This window comes from Aegilops tauschii, chromosome 3 (genome assembly GCF_002575655.3).
Source record: "Aegilops tauschii subsp. strangulata cultivar AL8/78 chromosome 3, Aet v6.0, whole genome shotgun sequence".
Taxonomy (NCBI): domain Eukaryota; kingdom Viridiplantae; phylum Streptophyta; class Magnoliopsida; order Poales; family Poaceae; genus Aegilops; species Aegilops tauschii.
The window spans coordinates 179,871,650-179,895,000 of NC_053037.3; positions in this window are offsets into that span (position 1 = coordinate 179,871,650).

The window sequence follows — 23,351 nt, forward strand, 5'->3', positions numbered from 1 at the left end:
TCCTCGTCGCCCTGTTAGAGAGCGATCACCGGGTTATATCTGGCACTTGGAAGGGTGTGTTTTATTAAGTATCTAGTTCTAGTTGTCATAAGGTCAAGGTACAACTCCGGGTCGTCCTTTTACCGAGGGACATGGCTATTCGAATAGATAAACTTCCCTGCAGGGGTGCACCACATAACCCAACACGCTCGATCCCATTTGGCCGGACACACTTTCCTGGGTCATGCCCGGCCTCGGAAGATCAACACGTCGCAGCCCCACCTAGGCTCAACAGAGAGGTCAGCACGCCGGTCTAAATCCTATGCGCGCAGGGGTCTGGGCCCATCGCCCATTGCACACCTGCACGTTGCGAGGGCGGCCGGAAGCAGACCTAGCCTAGCAGGCGTTCCAGTCCAATCCAGCGCGCCGCTCCGTCGCTGACGTCAAAAAGAGCTTCGGCTGATACCACGACGCCGAGTGCCATAACTGTTCCCGCGTAGTTGGTTAGTGCGTATAGACCAAATGGCCAGACTCAGATCAAATACCAAGATCTCGTTAAGCGTGTTAAGTATCCGCGAACGCCGACCAGGGCCAGGCCCACCTCTCTCGTAGGTGGTCTCAACCTGCCCTGTCGCTCCGCCACAAAGTAACAGTCGGGGGCCGTCAGGAACCCAGGCCCACCTCTACCGGGATGGAGCCACCTGTCCTTTCAGCTCCCTCATCAGAATCACTTGCGGGTACTCAACGAGCCGACCCGACTTTAGTCACCACATGTGTCATGTATATAAAGTATATAGTATATACCCGTGATCACCTCCCGAAGTGATCACGGCCCAGTAGTATAGCATGGCAGACGGACAAGAGTGTAGGGCCACTGATGGAACACTAGCATCCTATACTAAGCAGTAGGATAGCAGGTAAGGGTAACAACTGTAGCAACAATGACAGGCTATGCAACAGAATAGGATTAACCGAAAGCAGTAACATGCTACACTACTCTAATGCAAGCAGTAGAGAGTAGAGTAGGCGATATCTGGTGATCAGGGGGGCTTCCCTGGTTGCTCTGGCAAGGAGGGGTCGTCATCGACGTAGTCGATCACAGGGGCAACATCGGTCTCGGGGTCTACTTGAGAGAAGAGGGGGAAGAAACAATAAATATAGAGCAAACAAGGCATCGCAAATTATAACATGGCAATATGATGTGCCGGGTGTGACCTAACGTATGGCTACACGATAAAGGTGAAGGGGGAATTCAACCGGGAATGCATTCCCGGTTCCGGACCTGTATCAAACAGATGACCGGAGGGGGAATGTTCCATGTTCAGCATGCTAGGGGCATGTGACAGATGAAAGGACCGCGTACTCGGATTCGTTGGATTTTTCTGAGCAACTTTCATGTAGAAAACATTTTCATCCGAGTTACGGTTTAATTTATATGAATTTTTAAAGATTAAACCATTTTCTGGATTTATTTATATTAACAGAAAAGGAATTATGACATCAGCAGAGTGTCAGCATGACATCAGCAGGTCAATAGACCCGCTGACTGGTCAAACTGACCAGTGGGTCCCATATGTCATAGACAGAAGGTTAACAGTGGGTTATTTTAATTGAACAGGGGTTAATTAGCAGTTGGGCCCCACATGTCAGTGACTCATTAGTTTAGCTAATTATTTTTATTTAGGAAAATGTTTTAATTAGGTTAATTAGGTGGGGGCCCGTGTGTCAGTGGCACTGAGTGCCCAGTCAGCATAGTTGACCATGGTCAACATGGTCAACTGGGTCCAGGGGGCCCACGGGCAGCGACCCAGAGGCGGGCCCTGCCGGTGCCAGGTCAGCGCCCGCGCCGGAGCAACGCCGGCGAGGCCATCCGCGGCGGCCGAACGCCGGAGACGGACGAAAAACGCGTACGGGGCACGGAAAGAGGTGCGGCTAGGCGCGTTCGAACGGCCAATCGACCGCGCGTCAAGTGGTGGTGGTAGCATCGCCGGACCTGGCCGGAAACGTCACTGGCGACGAGGCCCGAGGCAGAGTGGCTACGGTCGACGGTAGAAAAGGAGCTACGGCGCGCTACAGCTCAGGCGAAAGGGCTAGGCGCGTGCTGCGCGACGCGGTGAGGCTAACGGGCATACGCCCGTGACCATTTGGTCACCGGAGACTCGCCGGCGACGAGCTCCACGGCGCTGCGTTCGGGCGCGCGTGGGGAAAGTAGCTAGCGCGCGTGCGAGGACGGTCAAAGAGATGAGGGAGGAAGAGAGGCTCACCGAGTGGCTCACACGATGGCCCGTGGTGGTTTAGGAGCTGTAGAGACGTCGCCGGAGCCGAAGAAGGGCGGCGACGACCGGAGACGTGGACGAAAAGGGATCCGGCGCTTCGGTGCTCCCCAACTCCAGCTGAGGCCATCAGTCGAAGGAGTCGACCCCGGCGGAGCTCACCGACAGGGTCAGCGGGCGCGGGGCCGCCGGTGGCCGCGACAACGACGAGGACGGCGGCGACCACGCTCGGGCGTGGATGGGGAACCGGGGGAGAGGAAGGCGAGCGCGTGGGCGAGAGAGAGAGGAAGGGGGCAAGTGGAGAGGGCAAGTGGGTGAGGGGAGACTAGGGGAGCCCGAGGCGTCGCCCTTATCCTCTCCCGGCGAGGCCGGCGAGGTGGTCGGGGTCGACCTCGCCCCTGTAGCGACACAGAGCAGAGGAACAGGAAGGGGAGGGAGCGACTGGTGAGGGGGGGGGGGGGGAGTGGGCCGGCCTGCTGGGCCAGCTGGCTCGGGTGGGCCGAAGCCCAAGTGGGGCAGGGGCTTTCTCTCTCTCTCCGCTTTTCCTTTTTCCTTTTCTTTGTTTTTCTTTTTATTTTCAGCAGCTTTTGCATTTTCTTTTTAGCCAATAATGACTTTGCAAAATTATGCCACTGGCCAAAACAATTTCAAAGAATTATTGGGCACTGCCGCAAAAAGATTGTGAGGCTTTTGAAATAGTTTGCAACCTTCATAATTTAAAAAGGCATTTAAACTATAGTTTTAGCCACTGTTTTAAAGTGATTTAGGGCACTTAGACATTTGCAAAAATGTTGGTTCACTACCAATATTAGGTATAGATTATTTGGCACATGAAGAACATTTTAGTTTTAATATTTGAAAACTTTTATTGTTTGCTTGATTTTGACTTTGAATTTAAATCGGTTTCGAACTAACGTGAGATTAGCAACAGTAATCAAAGTGACATGGCATCATTAGCAGAGGTTCACTGTAGCTTAATTATCCGGGCGTCACAATTCTCCTCCACTACAAGAAATCTCGTCCCGAGATTTAAGAGGTAGGGAAGGGGGGGTGGTCTAGTTACGAAATTCTAACGGATCTTCTCGGCCTTGGTTGCTCTTCTGGAAAAGGTCGATCCATTACATTGACGTCTTTATTTCTCTGCTTCAGGTCATCATGATGAAGTTGTCGTCCTTTCTTCGGGATCTCCGTCATACTTAAGAAAGAATAAGGGGCATAGCGGAAGAATGGACCTCTGCAAGGTAGAATATCTGGTAGATAACATCGGGGAAGGTGGTGGAAAGTAAGTCTCGAATTGAAACTTAAGAAAATATCGAGAGCAAAGTATGAAGGTAGCATGAGAAGTTTCGAGCGGGCATGCAATCGTTCGTTGCCTGAAACGAAGTGTGAAAAGGGGTTCAGAGCAACGAGAATAACATGGTGTTTGATTCCAGGATGAATAATGGTATAGATTTTAGCTCGTGAATCACATACGAAGCTAGGTGCACATGATACATTAGAATCCGGGTTGTAAAGAAGAGTCAGGTTTCGATCCTGTGGAACTGTGGGTTATGGGCCCACCATGTGTTTTTTTATAGGAGCAGTGACATCTTGCACGGTCATGATAGCAAGGCATGTCAGAGAGTACCCTGTCAGTTATGTCGGCAACACGTTGGTACCAAGGGCGAGGGACGAAGAGAACCATTTTCCTGCTCGTTGAAACGAGGCGGACCAATAGGCAAAGTTCTCATCCATCGGTGGCTACCGAAATGTCATCAACAAAAGTAACATGGTCTACTGAGAGAGTGGTACAACGAGGTGCTCAACTAAGCAGGGAATTATCTCTGCCAGCTAAGTCAGATTACAAGAAAGGTTAACCGAAACAATGGAAAGGAAAATATGATTATTAGAGTAAACAGAACAATGGAAAGGAAAATGTGTTTAAACACATATTTCAAGGGTATATCCTTCCCAAGGACAAGCAGAGCATGATATCCATGACAGGATATAATGTAGAAAACTCTTTAGGTAAGGGGAGAGAAATTTCATGACATTACCCATACAACGGTGTTTGGATAATTGAGCAGGAAACATTTAGCATTGGGCTTCAAATGTTCTTGTTGAAAATCGGAGTACCTTAGACATGCTTCGAGATAGCATTGACATGGTCATCAGGTGAAGATCAGACTTTGAAAACACAAAGGATCCATCAGGAATAACTTGTAGAATAAGTCTTACAATTTCCTCATGGAAGAATAGCTAACCTTGCTAAAAAGGGAAAACTTATAACAATAGGTCCTCCGGCCAGGTGGGTTAGGCATGACATCACCTTACCGGGTCATAAATAGACCAATGTTATAACTCTTGGAAATATGTTCCAACCATCATATCTGACCGAGATTCAGATCTGATTGGTGTCATGATAACTCAGACTCAGGATGCCTGAGAAGAAAGGTGCAACACAAATTGTCGAAATGACATCGAAGATTCTCGGGAGATGAACTATGGAAGCGAGTTCCGAACAAGGGTTCATCATTAAATCAAGGAGAGGTGAGGAGGTGACTGATTGACTCAGTGACAATTCATCAAGAATTCCAAACAGATGGATTTCCACAATAACGTGAACAAGAAGATGACACTTGTCAATTCAAATGATATAATGTTGTATGCTCGAGGAAAACATACACCATCAATCATTAGTTGAAAGGTGTGACCGAAATATGACCTTAGGCGGCAAGATCAACGTTAGAGTGACGATTCAATAACCAACATTCTAAGCCGAACTGTCGATTGTTAACTTCAAAGCAATAGGGTTGCTAGAAGTACAGAACTCAAGCAGCATCCTTAGCATATTGGTATCCTGGTTAAAAACAACACGAGGACCAAGGAAGAATGGTGATGGTGAGAAGTATCATCATACCGAGAATTTCTAAGAGGTGGAGCAATTCTCACAACCTCCTCGACATACAGATGGTAATACTTCAAGGTAGAACACAATATAAGCTAGATAGCAAGGAAATCAAGGTACAACTCAAAACATGAACAAGTTTGTGTTGGGGGGAGGCAAGAATGTTTGTCGATGATAACACAATCCTCGAGGGGTAAGGATGGTATTTCTCATCACGAATTCGATTGATATCCTGTAAGAGCTCAGAATGTTGATGATGATCACGACACAATTGTCGAGAGATTTCATGAAGATGTAATCAATCGGTGATGACATCAAGTCAAAGGAATGATGAAGCGAAAGGTTATTGGAACCACGAGTACGACACAAACTCGAAATCAAGCTTGCTGTTCAAGGACAAATGGTATGACGAGGAAGATCGACGTAAGATTAGCTCACCGTCGAAAATTTTGCTCCGGGAAGAAGGAACAGGTAGCACAGTTAAAATCGGCACGACAAGGATATAGCCAAGTAGGCTAGGAATGACGTGATCGAGTTCAAACTCGTAAGTAATGAAGGTTACCAAGAGTTGTTTAATCGAGGTGCGGACTCGAGTCAGTTATCGGTGTCTTTGAGTGTTTAATAACTCATAGCCCGTGAAATATTGGAATGAGTGAGAATGTAGCACTTGATGAAGAACTCATAAGAAGTTATGCAGTTCCATGATAATCTCGAGATACCAGGGGGTAATACTCGACGACAGATCAAAGTAGAGGCTGGACTGGGGTATTGCTCTGCAGAAGAAGTGTTTTAACTTGTCTGAGAAATTGATTCAAAGGGGAACAATATGGTCAGAACCACATTTGTAAATGATCAAACCACAGATACAAGCACTTATAACAAGGGGGTAACTATTTTGCGAGAAGCTTCCATGATAAGATCTACATCGTGTCCATGGGCATGAACGCAAAGTTCAAGGTCGACTCCCACTTCTTCAATGCATAACCTTTCATTCACTTCTCGCGTTTGATGAAGTTGCAGTGTTGAAATTTTTTTGCTGGCAAAATACCAGAAGAGTATGACTCATGAAAACTTTCGAGTTCATACGGTTTTTAGGGAAGGTATAGGTTCAACCCATCGGGCATCTTAGTAACATATACCACAAGTTTCAAAAGGAAATACACAAGCTCGAAAGCAGAGCATGGTTGGCCAAGCAGAGGATACAATGTACCAAAGGCATTATGTATCAGGGGAAGGTGTCACAAGGTGATTGAATATGAAGGACACTGTCGGACAAAATCCAACAAGGTTCTGATGGTCCATAAAGGATCTGAGGTGAGTATCGGCACACAACTAGAGGAAGAAAGAATGCAAGGGATCAGATTATAGAAACAACTGACTAACTCAAAGCTCAAATGCAAAGGAATTATGATTTCCAAATCAAGGGATCAGAAGCAAACGCTCTGATTAAGGATGGATAAGTTGAATAGCCTTAGGGGTACAATCGATGGAAATTCGATTGGTCGATACCAGCTCATGCTTAAAATGACGTTTGAGCAGAAGGAAGAATTCTAGGATCTGATTGAGGATTGTGAGCATTCGCAATATTTTGAATCAACAGACTGAAAATGATAATGACAAGGAATGACAATAAGATTACGAGACTTATGGGATTAACCATAATGCAAGCAAGCAAGGATTTCAAGAGCAATAGGCTGCTCAGGATTTTCGGAAGTTCAAATAGTATTTCAAAGACTTTTGTGAATTACTTGAATCAACTGGGGACGAGCGGATACTCGGTAAGTGCGAGAATTATCCGTAGGGGTATTCAGGTGGCAAGGAACAGCAAGGCAGTAAGCTCAAAGGATTCTCGGAACAACAGAGAGAATTTCGGGGTATCTTGTAATAACAAGATCAACGGGGAAACATTGTATGAATGGCGAGTATACGTGGTTATCCATAGGAGTTTATCGATGGAAGGGAATTGCAAAAGCGATGACCACAAGTTCTCGGGTTAACAGCGGAGAGTGTCTTCAGGGTCTTCACGTGCAGCAGACGATCATCAGTAATAAGGGGCTCTCCGGGTGAAAGTGATAACGAGATCCTAATGTTAGATTTAGCAAAATTCATTTAACCCAAATAGGAGAGGGACCAGAGTCCCAGAGTAAAGGTCGAGGAGTAAAAGATCCTAGTACCACCCAATGGCGACGTGGGCCCGTTGAAAGAACATGCGGTGCCCCCATGTTTGGTTTTGGTAATTGATGACAATCTCTATGGACTAATGGTTGCCTTGAGTTATATTTGAAGGATTTGTCCATAGGCATTTCTTGAAGTCCATGTGTTGGTTTCAAGGAGTTTATGTGGTGACCAAGGTGTTATTAAGGAATTATCCAAAGATTGGTCATGTCAGAGTAGAACTTATTGCAAGCATGTCTTGAAGAAGAAGATTGTGTGATCATTCATGTTTACCTTCAAGACATCATCCAAATGAAGATAGTTGGAAAGAGTCAAGGTTGATCAAGACTAAGTCAAGAGTGAATCAAGTTGATCAACACACAAAGCGCACAAGATGTACCGAGAGGGATCAAGCGATCCCATGGTGTGGTAAGCATTGTCGATTACGCTTTGTGTACTAACCCATGATCTTCGTGAGAGTTCTTTGTGGGGTTAGGTTGCGGTGTGCAAGTTCAAGTGAAGCATCATGAAGAGATCAAATGCTTGAAGCTTGCCGTCCATTGTGGCGACAATGGACTTGTGAAGATGTTGCGGTGCGCAAGTTCAAGTGAAGCATCATGACGAGATCAAATGCTTGAAGCTTGCCGTCCATTGTGTAGACAATGGACTGGTGAAGATGTGCGGAAGAGTGGCTCACCCATAGTGGAGTATGGGAGAGCAATCAACTAGTCTTCATCGAGCCAACACAACCAAGAAAGGTGGTCCAACTTGAGGGAGTCAAGATCGTCATCATCTAGCTCAAGTGGACCATGTGCAAGGCAAAGGTTTGCTCTTGATAGGTTTTCTATTTTACCGGTCTCATGATGGTAGTTGGGAGACCGGGTTATAGGATCAATTGCCGTACTATCAAGGGGGGCTCTCGATGAGTAGCTTGATCGTATCATTCATAGAGAGCTCAAACCATTGCATCCTTGCATCATATTTGTTGGTTCTTCTCTTTGTGAGTTTTGGAGCTTATGGTCATCTTGATGACAAGCTCGAGTTCATCGAAAACGGAGTTCACTCGCATCTTCTATGATGTTTTCGATGTTGGAGGTTATGCCGGTTCTTCTCGGTTGGAGGTTTCACTCCTCTATTTTTTGGCATACCTCCCCTGCCTCTTCTTACTATAACCAGTCGCTGTTTTGATGCTACTCGTCTTTCTCAATCCAACAAGCTTGAGTTTGCTCAATTCGGAGCTCATATGCAGAAGTTATGGCAGTTTTGGTTTCCTAGCGGTAGTACCGCGGCCAGAGCGGCAGTACCGCTTATCACCCCAAGCGGTAGTACCGCCTATGGCCATAAGCGGTAGTACGGCTATGGTTCCGCGCTGGTACCGCCTCGATTTTGGGTCTTGCATTTTTCGTGTCGAGTTTTGCAGTAGTTGCACGGCAGTAAGGCACGACAGTTCCACCTATAAGCGGTAGTACCGCCCTGATGGGCGGTAGTACCGCCTATAAGCGGTAGTACCGCTCCGGTCGGGCGGTAGTACCGCTACTGTTTTTTTGGTCCCGTGTTCTGCTCCTCCAGCAGTAGTACCGCTGGGGTGCGCGGTAGTACCGTTTATAAGCGGTACTACCGCCCCAAGGTTCATGTTTGGTTGCTCCTTTTCCCTGCTTCTTCCGCCAGAGCGGTAGTACCGCTCGTGGAGCGGTAGTACCGCTCGTGTGCGGGCTGAGCACATAACGGTTGGATTTTTCCCCTTCTATAAAAGGGGGTCTTCTTCCCCATTGAACCTTATCCTTTGAGCTCGTGTTCTTCCCCCATTGTTGACCTTCTTCGAGCTTGCTAACTCTCAATCCCTCCATGGATTCTTGCTAGTTTTTGAGGGAAAAGAGAGAGGAGATCTAGATCCACCAATCACTTTCTCCTCTATGTGAGGGGAACCCCTTGGATCTAGATCTTGGAGTTCTTGGTGTTCTCCTTCTTGTTCTTCCTCTCATTTTCCTCCCTAGCATTAGTTGCTTCGGTGGGATTTGAGAGAGAAGGACTTGGGCACTCCGTGTGCCCTTGCCATTGCATTTGGTGCATCGGTTTGAGTTCTCCACGGTGATACGTGGAAGTTACAAGTTGAGAAGCTTATTACTCTTGGGTGCTTGGTGCCCTTGAGCTTGTTCCTCTTGGGTGCTTGGGCGCCCTAGACGGTTGGTGGTGTTCGGAGCTCAATCATTGTGGTGTAAAGCTCCGGGCAAGCGTCGGGGTCTCCAATTAGGTTGTGGAGATCGCCCCGAGCAATTTGACGGGTACCGGTGACCGCCCCCAAGGGTTGCCAAAGTGTACGGGTTCGGTGACCGCCCCCAAGGGTTGCCATTTGTACGGGTTCGGTGACCGCCCTCAAGGGTCCCTTAGTGGAATCACGGCATCTTGCATTGTGCGAGGGCGTGAGGAGATTACGGTGGCCCTAGTGGCTTCTTGGGGAGCATTGTGCCTCCACACCGCTCCAAACGGAGATTAGCATCCGCAAGGGTGTGAACTTCGGGATACATCGTCGTTTCCGTGTGCCTCGGTTATCTCTTACCCGAACCCTTTACTTATGCACTTTACTTTGTGATAGCCATATTGTTTCTTGTCATATATCTTGCTATCACTTAGTTGTTTATCTTGCTTAGCATAAGTTGTTGGTGCACATAGGTGAGCCTAGTTGTTGTAGGTTTTGTGCTTGTCAAATTAACCGCTAGGTTTATTCCGCATTTGTTCAAGCCTAAACCGTAATTATTTTAAAGCGCCTATTCACCCCCCCTCTAGGCGACATCCACGATCTTCACCCGTAAGACACACATCCATGTTAGTAAAAGTTGTCTAGACTCCACTTCGGCCAAGGAGTGTGGAAGGGGGATTCCTACAGGCAGTTGGCTCCGATACCAACTTGTGACGCCCCCGATTCAATCATACACTATTCATGCACGCAAACGTGTACGATCAAGATCAGGGACTCACGGGAAGATATCACAACACAACTCTAAAACATAAATAAGTCATACAAGCATCATAATACAAGCCAGGGACCTCGAGGGCTCGAATACAAGTGCTCGATCAAAGACGAGTCAGCGGAAGCAACAATATCTGAGTACAGACATAAGTTAAACAAGTTTGCCTTAAGAAGGCTAGCACAAAAGTAGCAACGATCGAAAAGGAAAGGCCTCCTGCCTGGGACCTCCTAACTACTCCTCGAAGCCAAACTCCATGTAGAATCATCCTCGGGATCTCTAGCTCCCGGACTCTAGCATCTGGTTGCGACAACCAGGTATAGAAAGGGGAAAAGAGGGAGAAAAGCAACCGTGAGTACTCATCCAAAGTACTCGCAAGCAAGGAGCTACACTACATATGCATGGGTATATGTGTAAAGGGCCATATCAGTGGACTGAACTGCAGAATGCCAGAATAAGAGGGGGATAGCTAATCCTGTCGAAGACTACGCTTCTGGCCACCTCCATCTTGCAGCATGTAGGAGAGAGTAGATGGTAAGTTCACCAAGTAGCATCGCATAGCATAATCCTACCCGGCGATCCCCTCCTCGTCGCCCTGTTAGAGAGCGATCACCAGGTTATATCTGACACTTGGAAGGGTGTGTCTTATTAAGTATCCAGTTCTAGTTGTCATAAGGTCAAGGTACAACTCCGGGTCGTCCTTTTACCGAGGGAAACGGCTATTCGAATAGATAAACTTCCCTCCAGGGGTGCACCACATAACCCAACACGCTCGATCCCATTTGGCCGGACACACTTTCCTGGGTCATGCCCGGCCTCGGAAGATCAACACGTCGCAGCCCCACCTAGGATCAACAGAGAGGTCAGCACGCCGATCTAAATCCTATGCGCGCAGGGGTCTGGGCCCATCGCCCATTGCACACCTGCACGTTGCGAGGGCGGCCGGAAGCAGACCTAGCCTAGCAGGCGTTCCAGTCCAATCCGGCGCGCGCCGCTCCGTCGCTGACGTCAAAAAGAGCTTCGGCTGATACCACGAAGCCGAGTGCCCATAACTATTCCCACGTAGTTGGTTAGTGCGTATAGACCAAATTGCCAGACTCAGATCAAATACCAAGATCTCGTTAAGCGTGTTAAGTATCCGCGAACGCCGACCAGGGCCAGGCCCACCTCTCTCCTAGGTGGTCTCAACCTGCCCTGTCGCTCCGCCACAAAGTAACAGTCGGGGGCCGTCAGGAACCCAGGCCCACCTCTACCGGGATGGAGCCACCTGTCCTTTCAGCCCCCTCATCAGAATCACTTGCGGGTACTCAACGAGCCGACCCGACTTTAGTCACCACATGTGTCATGTATATAAAGTATATAGTATATACCCGTGATCACCTCCCGAAGTGATCACGACCCAGTAGTATAGCATGGCAGATGGACAAGAGTGTAGGCCACTGATGGAACACTAGCATCCTATACTAAGCAGTAGGATAGCAGGTAAGGGTAACAACTGTAGCAACAATGACAGGCTACGCAACAAAATAGGATTAACCAAAAGCAGTAACATGCTACACTACTCTAATGCAAGCAGTAGAGAGTAGAGTAGGCGATATCTGGTGATCAAGGGGGGGCTTGCCTGGTTGCTCTGGCAAGGAGGGGTCGTCGTCGACGTAGTCGATCACAGGGGCAACATCGGTCTCGGGGTCTACCGGAGAGAAGAGGGGGAAGAAACAATAAATATAGAGCAAACAAGGCATCGCAAAGTATAACATGGCAATATGATGTGCCGGGTGTGACCTAACGTATGGCTACACGATAAAGGTGAAGGGGGAATTCAACCGAGAATGCGCGACGCGGTGAGGCTAACGGGCATACACCCGTGACCATTTGGTCACCGGAGACTCGCCGGCGACGAGCTCCGCGGCGCTGCGTTCGGGCGCGCGTGGGGAAAGTAGCTAGCGCGCGTGCGAGGACGGCTAGAGAGATGAGGGAGGAAGAGAGGCTCACCGAGTGGCTCACACGATGGCCCGTGGTGGTTTAGGAGCTGTCAAGTAGGGCCATCTTCACACAATCCCATGTAATGAACAAGAATGGGATAAAGAGTTGGCTTACAATCGCCACTTCACACAATACATAAATATAATTCATACATCATCCAAAATACAAACATATAGACCGACTACGGTCAAAATCCAGATGAAAATAAGACAACCCCAAATGCTAGATCCCCGATCGTCCCAACTGGGCTCCACTACTGATCATCAGGAAAAGACACATAGTAACGACCACGTTCCTCATCGAACTCCCACTTGAGATCGATCCCATCATCTGCACTGGCATCGTCGGCACCTGCAACTGTTTTGGTAGAATCTGTGAGTCACGAGCACTCAGCAATCTCACACCCGCGAGATCAAGACTATTTAAGCTAATAGGAAAGGATGGTGTAATGAGGTGGAGCTGCAGCAGGCAATAAGCATATATGGTGGCTAACATACGCAAAAGAGAGCGAGAAGAGAAGCAACGGAACGGTCGTCATCTAGCAATGACCAAGAAGTGATCCTGAACTCCTACTTACGTCATTTATAACTCAAACCGTGTTCACTTCCCGGACTCCGCCGAGAAGAGACCATCACGGCTACACACACATTCGATGCATTTTTAATTGGGTCAAGTGACAAGTTCTCTACAACCGGACATTAACAAATTCCCATCTGCCTCATAACCGCGGGCACGGCTTTCGACAGATAATACCCTGCAGGGGTGTCCCAACTTAGCCCATCATAAGCTCTCACGGTCAACGAAGGATAAACCTTCTCCCGGAAAGACCCGATCAGTCTCGGAATCCCGGTTTACAAGACATTTCGACAATGGTAAAACAAGACCAGCAAAGCCGCCCGAATGTGCCGACAAATCCCGATAGGAGCTGCACATATCTCGTTCTCAGGGCACACCGGATGAACACTACGTACAACTAAAACCAATCCTCGAGTTTCCCCAAGGTGGCGCTGCAAGTGGCTCTAGTTTGGACCAGCACTCAGAGGAACACTGGCCCGGGGGTTAAAATAAGATGACCCTCGGGCTTGCGAAAACCCGGGGGGAAAGGCTTAGGTGGCAAATGGTAAAACCAAGGTTGGGCCTTGCTGGAGGAGTTTTATTCAAGGCGAACTGTCAAGGGGGTCCCATAAATCACCCGACCGCATAAGGAACGCAAACTCAAGGAACATAATACCGGTAAGACAGAAACTAGGGCGGCAAGAGTGGAACAAAACACCAGGCATAAGGCCGAGCCTTCCACCCTTTACCAAATATATATAGATGCATTAATTAAATAAGATATATTGTGATATCCCAACATATCCATGTTCCAACATGGAACCAACTTCAACTTCACCTGCAACTAGCAACGCTATAAGAGGGGCTGAGCAAAAGCGGTAACATAGCCAAACAACGGTTTGCTAGGAAAAGATGGTTAGAGAGCTGACATGGCAATATGGGAGGCAAGATATAGCAAGTGATAGGTAGCGTAGCATGGCAATAGAGCGAACAACTAGCAAAGCAAAGATAGAAGTGATTTCGAGGGGTGGTCATCTTGCCTGCAAGGTTCTTAGAGTTGTCAAAAACTTGATCCTCGTAAGCGTACTCAACAGGTTCCACGTTCACGAACTCGTTTCCTGGCCCTACCCAAGACGAGAACAAAAGCAAACAAAACCACAATCAATCACGAGAAATGCACAAGCAACATGATGCAAAACATGAATGATATGCGAGATATGATATGCGATGCATATGCGTGCTCCGGAAGGAAAATGATGAAAAAGGCAGTAACATGGCAAACCAAGCATGCCACTGTAAAGATGAGATGATTTCGGTCGAAATCGATATAAAGTTCACCGGAAACGGATGCACGGTTTGCAAATGGCAAGCAAAACAAGAATGACACGAATCTGCGATTAACAGCATGATAGCATTTAAAATGCAACAACCAACAATGCTACAGCACTCCAACATAACAACAAAGCATATGGCAGTAATCTACAGGAGATGCTTGACAAAAGATGAACACTGAGCTACGGCTAGTTCACAATATAACAAGCTCAAACAAGCATGGCAAAAGTGCAAAAGATAACAGGTTCACAGACTTTGTGAAATTACTGGACATGGCAGGAAACAGCATCAGGTAGCAATGTTCAGAGCACGAAATCAATATGCTACAGGAACTTAACATAGCAAAACAAGGCATGGCAGTATTCTACTAAATGCATATGACAAAAGTCCATTACTGACCTTAAGCCAAAAAGGACCATAAGATAACATGGCAAGCATGTAAACATAGCAAGTTTCGTTAACAGGTTTCAGACTTAGCAGAAAACTGAGCATGGCAGAAACAATAATATGAAGGCATGTTTGTGAGCTTGATGCACTCACCACAAAGCAATGCATGACAAAACAAGCATACCTACAGCAAGATGGCATGTTTATGAATCTAACCATGGCAAGAGCAAAAGCATAGCATGTATGGATCAACTACAATAAGCTTGGCAAAATTGCATATCATGTTAAGAATCTGCCAGAAATATTTTATAGCAAAAGTAGAGCAAGATTGTGTCATGCTATGGCACTCCATAATTGCAAACAACGGCAGGAATGGATCAATTACAATAATATCTACAAAACATCCTTAGTGAATATCTCCAAAATATGTATGAATCTCTCTGTAGCATCAAGTTTACATGGCAACAAAATAACAGCAGACAATGACTTGGAGAAATCACTAAGTCCCTGAAATCAGAAACATTACGGGGCCTAGTTTGCATGCTTGTGCTAGTCACCAAAGAGATCACAAAAATACATGGCATACACCACTGGAAATATGGCATGGCATACAACAAAACACATGTAGAGCTCATGCCCATAAGATGCACAGATTAAGTGATACAAAAATGACAAATCTCCAAGTTCTGTTAAGAACCAGCAGATAACAGCAACTAGCCCTCTTGCGACAGAGATTTGGGCATCAAGATGACCTCTAATGAACATCGTGCAATTGAAAAAAATGTAGAGCATCACGAGACGAACAATTTTACATATTACATGCGCGAAACGGAGCTATGCACAGTGAGTTATGCAATGAGGAACATGAGCATATAATATATCAGAAAATGACAGAGATTTTACGGTTTGGGGGAAAAGTCAACGCTCACAGTGGACCCGATCCAGATCGGGGAAGAGCTCGAGGGCCGAGCTCGTGCTCGTCGGGGACGCTCGCCGGAGCTGCCGGAGGCGGCGCTCGAGCTCCGGCGAGCTCCGGCGAGCGTCCCCGACGAGCACGAGCTCGGCCCTCGAGCTCTTCCCCGATCTGGATCCAGTCCACTGTGAGCATTGACTTTTCCCCCGAACCCTAAAATCTCTGTCATTTTCTGATATATTATATGCCCCTGTTCCTCATTGCATAACTCACTGTGCATAGCTCCGTTTCGCGCGTATAATATGTGAAATTGTTCGCCTCGTGATGCTCTACATTTTGTTAAATTGCACCATATTAATTAGAGGTCATCTTGATGCCCAAATCTCTGTTGCAAGAGGGCTAGTTGCTGTTATCTGCTGGTTCTTAACAGAACTTGGAGATTTGTCATTTTTGTATCACTTAATCTGTGCATCTTATGGGCATGAGCTCTACATGTGTTTTGTTGTATGCCATGCCATATTTCCAGTGGTGTATGCCATGTATTTTTGTGATCTCTTTGGTGACTAGCACAAGCATGCAAACTAGGCCCCGTAATGTTTCTGATTTCAGGGACTTAGTGATTTCTCCAAGTCATTGTCTGCTGTTATTTTGTTGCCATGTAAACTTGATGCTACAGAGAGATTCATACATATTTTGGAGATATTCACTAAGGATGTTTTGTAGATATTATTGTAATTGATCCATTCCTGCCGTTGTTTGCAATTATGGAATGCCATAGCATGACACAATCTTGCTCTACTTTTGCTATAAAATATTTCTGGCAGATTCTTAACATGATATGCAATTTTGCCAAGCTTATTGTAGTTGATCCATACATGCTATGCTTTTGCTCTTGCCATGGTTAGATTCATAAACATGCCATCTTGCTGTAGGTATGCTTGTTTTGTCATGCATTGCTTTGTGGTGAGTGCATCAAGCTCACAAACATGCCTTCATATTATTGTTTCTGCCATGCTCAGTTTTCTGCTAAGTCTGAAACCTGTTAACGAAACTTGCTATGTTTACATGCTTGCCATGTTATCTTATGGTCCTTTTTGGCTTAAGGTCAGTAATGGACTTTTGTCATATGCATTTAGTAGAATACTGCCATGCCTTGTTTTGCTATGTTAAGTTCCTGTAGCATATTGATTTCGTGCTCTGAACATTGCTACCTGATGCTGTTTCCTGCCATGTCCAGTAATTTCACAAAGTCTGTGAACCTGTTATCTTTTGCACTTTTGCCATGCTTGTTTGAGCTTGTTATATTGTGAACTAGCCGTAGCTCAGTGTTCATCTTTTGTCAAGCATCTCCTGTAGATTACTGCCATATGCTTTGTTGTTATGTTGGAGTGCTGTAGCATTGTTGGTTGTTGCATTTTAAATGCTATCATGCTGTTAATCGCAGATTCGTGTCATTCTTGTTTTGCTTGCCATTTGCAAACCGTGCATCCGTTTCCGGTGAACTTTATATCGATTTCGACCGAAATCATCTCATCTTTACAGTGGCATGCTTGGTTTGCCATGTTACTGCCTTTTTCATCATTTTCCTTCCGGAGCACGCATATGCATCGCATATCATATCTCGCATATCATTCATGTTTTGCATCATGTTGCTTGTGCATTTCTCGTGATTGATTGTGGTTTTGTTTGCTTTTGTTCTCGTCTTGGGTAGGGCCAGGAAACGAGTTCGTGAACGTGGAACCTGTTGAGTACGCTTACGAGGATCAAGTTTTTGACAACTCTAAGAACCTTGCAGGCAAGATGACCACCCCTCGAAATCACTTCTATCTTTGCTTTGCTAGTTGTTCGCTCTATTGCCATGCTACGCTACCTATCACTTGCTATATCTTGCCTCCCATATTGCCATGTCAGCCTCTAACCATCTTTTCCTAGCAAACCGTTGTTTGGCTATGTTACCGGCGTTGCTAGTTGCAGGTGAAGTTGAAGTTGGTTCCATGTTGGAACATGGATATGTTGGGATATCACAATATATCTTATTTAATTAATGCATCTATATATATTTGGTAAAGGGTGGAAGGCTCGGCCTTATGCCTGGTGTTTTGTTCCACTCTTGCCGCCCTAGTTTCTGTCTTACCGGTATTATGTTCCTTGAGTTTGCGTTCCTTATGCGGTCGGGTGATTTATGGGACCCCCTTGACAGTTCGCCTTGAATAAAACTCCTCCAGCAAGGCCCAACCTTGGTTTTACCATTTGCCACCTAAGCCTTTCCCCCCGGGTTTTCGCAAGCCCGAGGGTCATCTTATTTTAACCCCCGGGCCAGTGTTCCTCTGAGTGCTGGTCCAAACTAGAGCCACTTGCAGCGCCACCTTGGGGAAACTCGAGGATTGGTTTTAGTTGTACGTAGTGTTCATCCGGTGTGCCCTGAGAACGAGATATGTGCAGCTCCTATCGGGATTTGTCGGCACATTCGGGCGGCTTTGCTGGTCTTGTTTTACCATTGTCGAAATGTCTTGTAAACCGGGATTCCGAGACTGATCGGGTCTTTCCGGGAGAAGGTTTATCCTTCGTTGACCGTGAGAGCTTATGATGGGCTAAGTTGGGACACCCCTGCAGGGTATTATCTGTCGAAAGCCGTGCCCGCGGTTATGAGGCAGATGGGAATTTGTTAATGTCCGGTTGTAGAGAACTTGTCACTTGACCCAATTAAAAATGCATCGAATGTGTGTGTAGCCGTGATGGTCTCTTCTCGGCGGAGTCCGGGAAGTGAACACGGTTTGAGTTATAAATGACGTAAGTAGGAGTTCAGGATCACTTCTTGGTCATTGCTAGATGACGACCGTTCCGTTGCTTCTCTTCTCGCTCTCTTTTGCGTATGTTAGCCACCATATATGCTTATTGCCTGCTGCAGCTCCACCTCATTACACCATCCTTTCCTATTAGCTTAAATAGTCTTGATCTCGCGGGTGTGAGATTGCTGAGTGCTCGTGACTCACAGATTCTACCAAAACAGTTGCAGGTGCCGACGATGCCAGTGCAGATGATGGGATCGATCTCAAGTGGGAGTTCGATGAGGAACGTGGTCGTTACTATGTGTCTTTTCCTGATGATCAGTAGTGGAGCCCAGTTGGGACGACCGGGAATCTATCATTTGGGGTTGTCTTATTTTTCATCTGGATTTTGACCGTAGTCGGTCTATATGTTTGTATTTTGGATGATGTATGAATTATATTTATGTATTGTGTGAAGTGGCGATTGTAAGCCAACTCTTTATCCCATTCTTGTTCATTACATGGGATTGTGTGAAGATGACCCTTCTTGCGACAAAACCACTATGCGGTTATGCCTCTAAGTCGTGCCTCGACACGTGGGAGATATAGCCGCATCGTGGGCGTTACATGTAGAGACGTCGCCGGAGCCGAAGAAGGGCGGTGACGACCGGAGACGTGGACTAAAAGGGATCCGGCGCTTCGGTGCTCCCCAACTCCAGCTGAGGCCATCAGTCGAAGGAGTCGACCCCGGCGGAGCTCACCGACAGGGTCAGCGGGCGCGGGGCCGCCGGTGACCGCGACAACGACGAGGACGGCGGCGACCATGCTTGGGCGTGGATGGGGAACCGGGGGAGAGGAAGGCGAGCGTGTGGGCGAGAGAGAGAGAGGAAGGGGGCAAGTGGGTGAGGGGAGACGAGGGGAGCCCGAGGCGTCGCCCTTATCCTCTCCCGGCGAGGCCGGCGAGGTGGTCGGGGTCGACCTCGCCCCTGTAGGGACACGGAGCAGAGGAACAAGGAGGGGAGGGAGCGACCGGTGAGGGGGGGAGTGGGCCGGCCTGCTGGGCCAGCTGGCTCGGGTGGGCCGAAGCCCAAGTGGGGCAGGGGCTTTCTCTCTCTGCTTTTCCTTTTTCCTTTTCTTTGTTTTTCTTTTTATTTTCAGCAGCTTTTGCATTTTCTTTTTAGCCAATAATGACTTTGCAAAATTATGCCACTGGCCAAAACAATTTCAAAGAATTATTGGGCACTGCCACAAAAAGATTGTGAGGCTTTTGAAATAGTTTGCAACCTTCATAATTTAAGAAGGCATTTAAACTATAGTTTTAGCCACTGTTTTAAAGTGGTTTAGGGCACTTAGACATTTGCAAAAATGTTGGTTCACTACCAATATTAGGTATGGATTATTTGGCACATGAAGAACATTTTAGTTTTAATATTTGAAAACTTTTATTGTGTGCTTGATTTTGACTTTGAATTTAAATCGGTTTCGAACTAACGTGAGATTAGCAACAGTAATCGAAGTGACGTGGCATCATTAGCAGAGGTTCACTGTAGCTTAATTATCCGGGCGTCACAGGAACTGTCCGTGAATTTGTTCGGAAGTATAGTAGAGAGGAGACCGTAGGATGACTTCTAATAAAGCTCGTTTCATTAACTTAAAAACACACACGTTTCATCGACTCTTTTGTTCGAATTTTTAATTAGAATCCCTTTGGAGAATCTATGCGTGTGTTTCCTATACCAGAAAAAGAATATGCCGATGCTGATTTGTAAGATTAATATCATATTGTATGTATTTTTTTTCTAATGACTCGTTACACGGCCACTACTGCAGGATGCCTAATAGTGGCGGGCGGGAAAAATCCAGCAATGACGGGCCAGGATCCCAGTCGCGCATGTCACTTACCTCCCATCACTGCTATAACGACATCAGAGGCGGGCGCGCAGGACTGCCCGCTAGTACTGAGGTTACTGCAGTGGGGGGCAGGGAGACACGCCCGCCAGTGCTTACAGTTTAAGCAGTGGCGGCCTTCATGCAGCGCCCGCCACTGATTGTTGCACCAAGCTAGAATGAAAAACGCTGCCATGACAGCATATATTATGCTGCCACAGCAGCGTTAGGATGCAAATAGGGGACAGATATCAATTAAATGCAAGCAAATTAAAAATAAAACTAGTGATAATAACTGAAATAAAGAATGAGAAGTACATTAAAAATAAATGAGTTACACAAAATACACGCATGGTCATTAAATATAGTGCATGACGTCAAATATGTTTAGTCACGGTTTCATATTTGCCCGCTGCAATAAGCTAGGTTAGGCTCTTTTGTTGGTTGGACTCGTCTTCTTTGAAATTATTATAGAATAGGCCGAACGACGAGCGGACCTCCTTGTTTATGATAGTCGCAAACTTAACTTGTAGTTCTTGGAGCAGTAAGCCAGCTTCGGCCAAATTGTTTTGTACTTGACCCCATTTGAGGATTTTATCATGCTGATTTAACATTTTCGTGGACCATATGAATTTTTTCATTTGAATGCGGGCGTAGAAGTCACATGTCAAACTAGTCGGCGGTTGTTGCATACAAGATAGAGTGTTCCATCTGAAGGCAATCATTTTCTTTCCACTTCCTTTGTAGTTTTCTCCAATCGTGTGGCCTCCTGTAGTATTTCAATCAAAAAGACAATCATCGAGAAGGTCCTTCAGGAGGGACCAGTCTTTTCCTGGGCTCTTCGTGGAATCCAGCAAGTAACAATTGCACCTTTGCGGTCTTAGCACTAGGAGAACCCAATGGTTGTTGCGCAAAACAGAATAAACATATCGCAATCATGACAAAGTTACAAATTTTGAGACGTGAAAACATATATGAAGAAATAAAGGTACAAAAGCGAAAGCGTAAATCTAGAGAAGGATGTACATGGGTCGGTACGACACGAGGAGGAAGTTTTTAAGCTTGTTTTGTTGCATGAAATTCAGAAGGTAACTCTTCATCCACCACCTCCCTTCCTCATTTTTTTAGGTTTTCTTCATTCATGAGATAAGGATCGGTTATGGCGATATAGGAAATATTCTTGCTTCTTACCTCGATGGCTTGAAAAAACACCCATAGCCCCATCAGGCAAGTTTCAAGACTATAGAATCTGAACATATAGAATATTTCTTTGACATCTACATATATTTTGTCCCTACTGAATTTTTCAAAGAAAGTATATCCCTTTGGCACCTTTGCAGTGTAATGTGTTGGGTTAACGATGGATCCTTGCTTATTATTGGCTAGCTCTAATTCCACAATTTTGTCATGTAGAATCTTCATCTCAAGCCTTAGTTGCTCGTACACTTTGTCTGGTAGCATTCTCTGACCTGGAATATAGACAGGTGATTTTGGGTTGTCAGCACAGTGTTCATATGCCAAGGACTTCTTCGGTGCCTTATTTACCGGTGGTCTACCATTTGCACGCGTGTCGGCGGAATGTTTTGCCTTAGTATTCCTTTTTGCAGCCTTTAGATGCGTATTTCTTTTTTTCACCGGTTGGATGGAAACGGGTAGACAAGACATCGCTTCTTGGGCCACCACATTCTTCAGTGTTGTTGGAGTAAACTTTGGTTTTTTGCAAGGTTGCGTCTCGGGATGGGCGGTGGCGTCTCCTCATCTACAACATAATTAGGATTTTGTGATTCTTCAAGCATGTGCTCTTCCTGCACGTCCTTAGCCAATACAGGGTTGCAAAGACCTAGAGGAGACATCGATGTTGGGTGATGATGATGGTCTTGCAATGTTGGGGATGGTCGGAGAAGGTGTTATGTTTGGGGATGGCTTTTCCATTATGATATGCATTGCAGCCTTGCAGGCCACTTGAGGTAACCAACAAAGCATTGCGAAAGGGGCTGCGGCTCATCACCCTCTTCCATAATGTTCCGTGGAAGAATAAAATTGTGGTATTCTGGGAACACCCTATGGAAAGAAACCTTCCACACGTTCTCATCTAATTTGTTGTTGTGCATGACATTTCCTGTAAACACTCTAGCTTTTGCAACCTCCAACAAGTCGCCACTAGTACTCACTCTAGCTAGGAGAGTGCAAGGATTTTTCTTCCTCCAACGAATGTGGTGGCCCACCATGACCATGCATGACATTAATGACCGAGGGGCTTCTGATCTTTGTGGGAGCAAAGGCCGGCGGTGTATCCACCATTTCTGGCATATTTGTCGACCCTTTAGACTGAATATGCTTCTGAACCTCTGCTAGAAAATCAGGTATGACTTCCTTTAACCTTTCATTGACTAACTGATCTAATTTTCTTTGTCCCTTCTTTCTTTTTTCGACTTAGTCATCCTTTTCCTGGGGGGATAGCAGGCATCCCAGAAAGTACTGCCGGCGCTGAGCTTACGGCCTCGTGTGGGCTCTCTCTTCCTTTGGAGGGCATACATAATTGGGTCGGATGACCACCTTGGGGCATCCTGCGACTCTTCAGAGCTTGGTGTGTTTTGGGTAAATTTGCTTGCATGAACAAACTAATATCCTTTAGAAACTGCTCCTAAACATATACATGACACCAACATGTTGCGGTAATTTTTTTGGCCGAATTGGGACAAGCTTTGGTGTAAGCTTCTTGCAAACCGGAGCTTCCCTCAAGAAGGCTCGTGGTTCCGAAAGGGAACGTGTTACCTCCGTGTGCGAAACGACATACGTACACTGCCTTCTCCCGCCTTAATTTTTTTACACAGGTAGATTAGACCAAATAGAAGTATCGAGCTAAATTTTGGAATTATTCCGGGTTCGTTTGGCCTTTTTTATACATTAATTGAGTTTCTGGATCTTAATGTGCATAATTCAAATTTTAACTACAAGCACATGCTCCAATGCACCAAAGTTGGTTGAAAAATCACATGTGTGTCCTTGGGTGAATTTCTAGGTCCCATGCAAGAAATGAGAATGAAATTCAAACATCTGGGCGTCGTGGCTCGGCCGAAAAGATTGAGAAACTTGGTTTTTTAATTCCTGTAAATCGAAAACACGTCTGAAAATCATGAAACTTAGCATGGTGTCATGACATGGCACCAACATGTTGCGGTAATTTTTTTGGCCGAATTGGGACAAGCTTTGGTGTAAGCTTCTTGCAAACCGGAGCTTCCCTCAAGAAGGCTTGTGGTTGCGAGA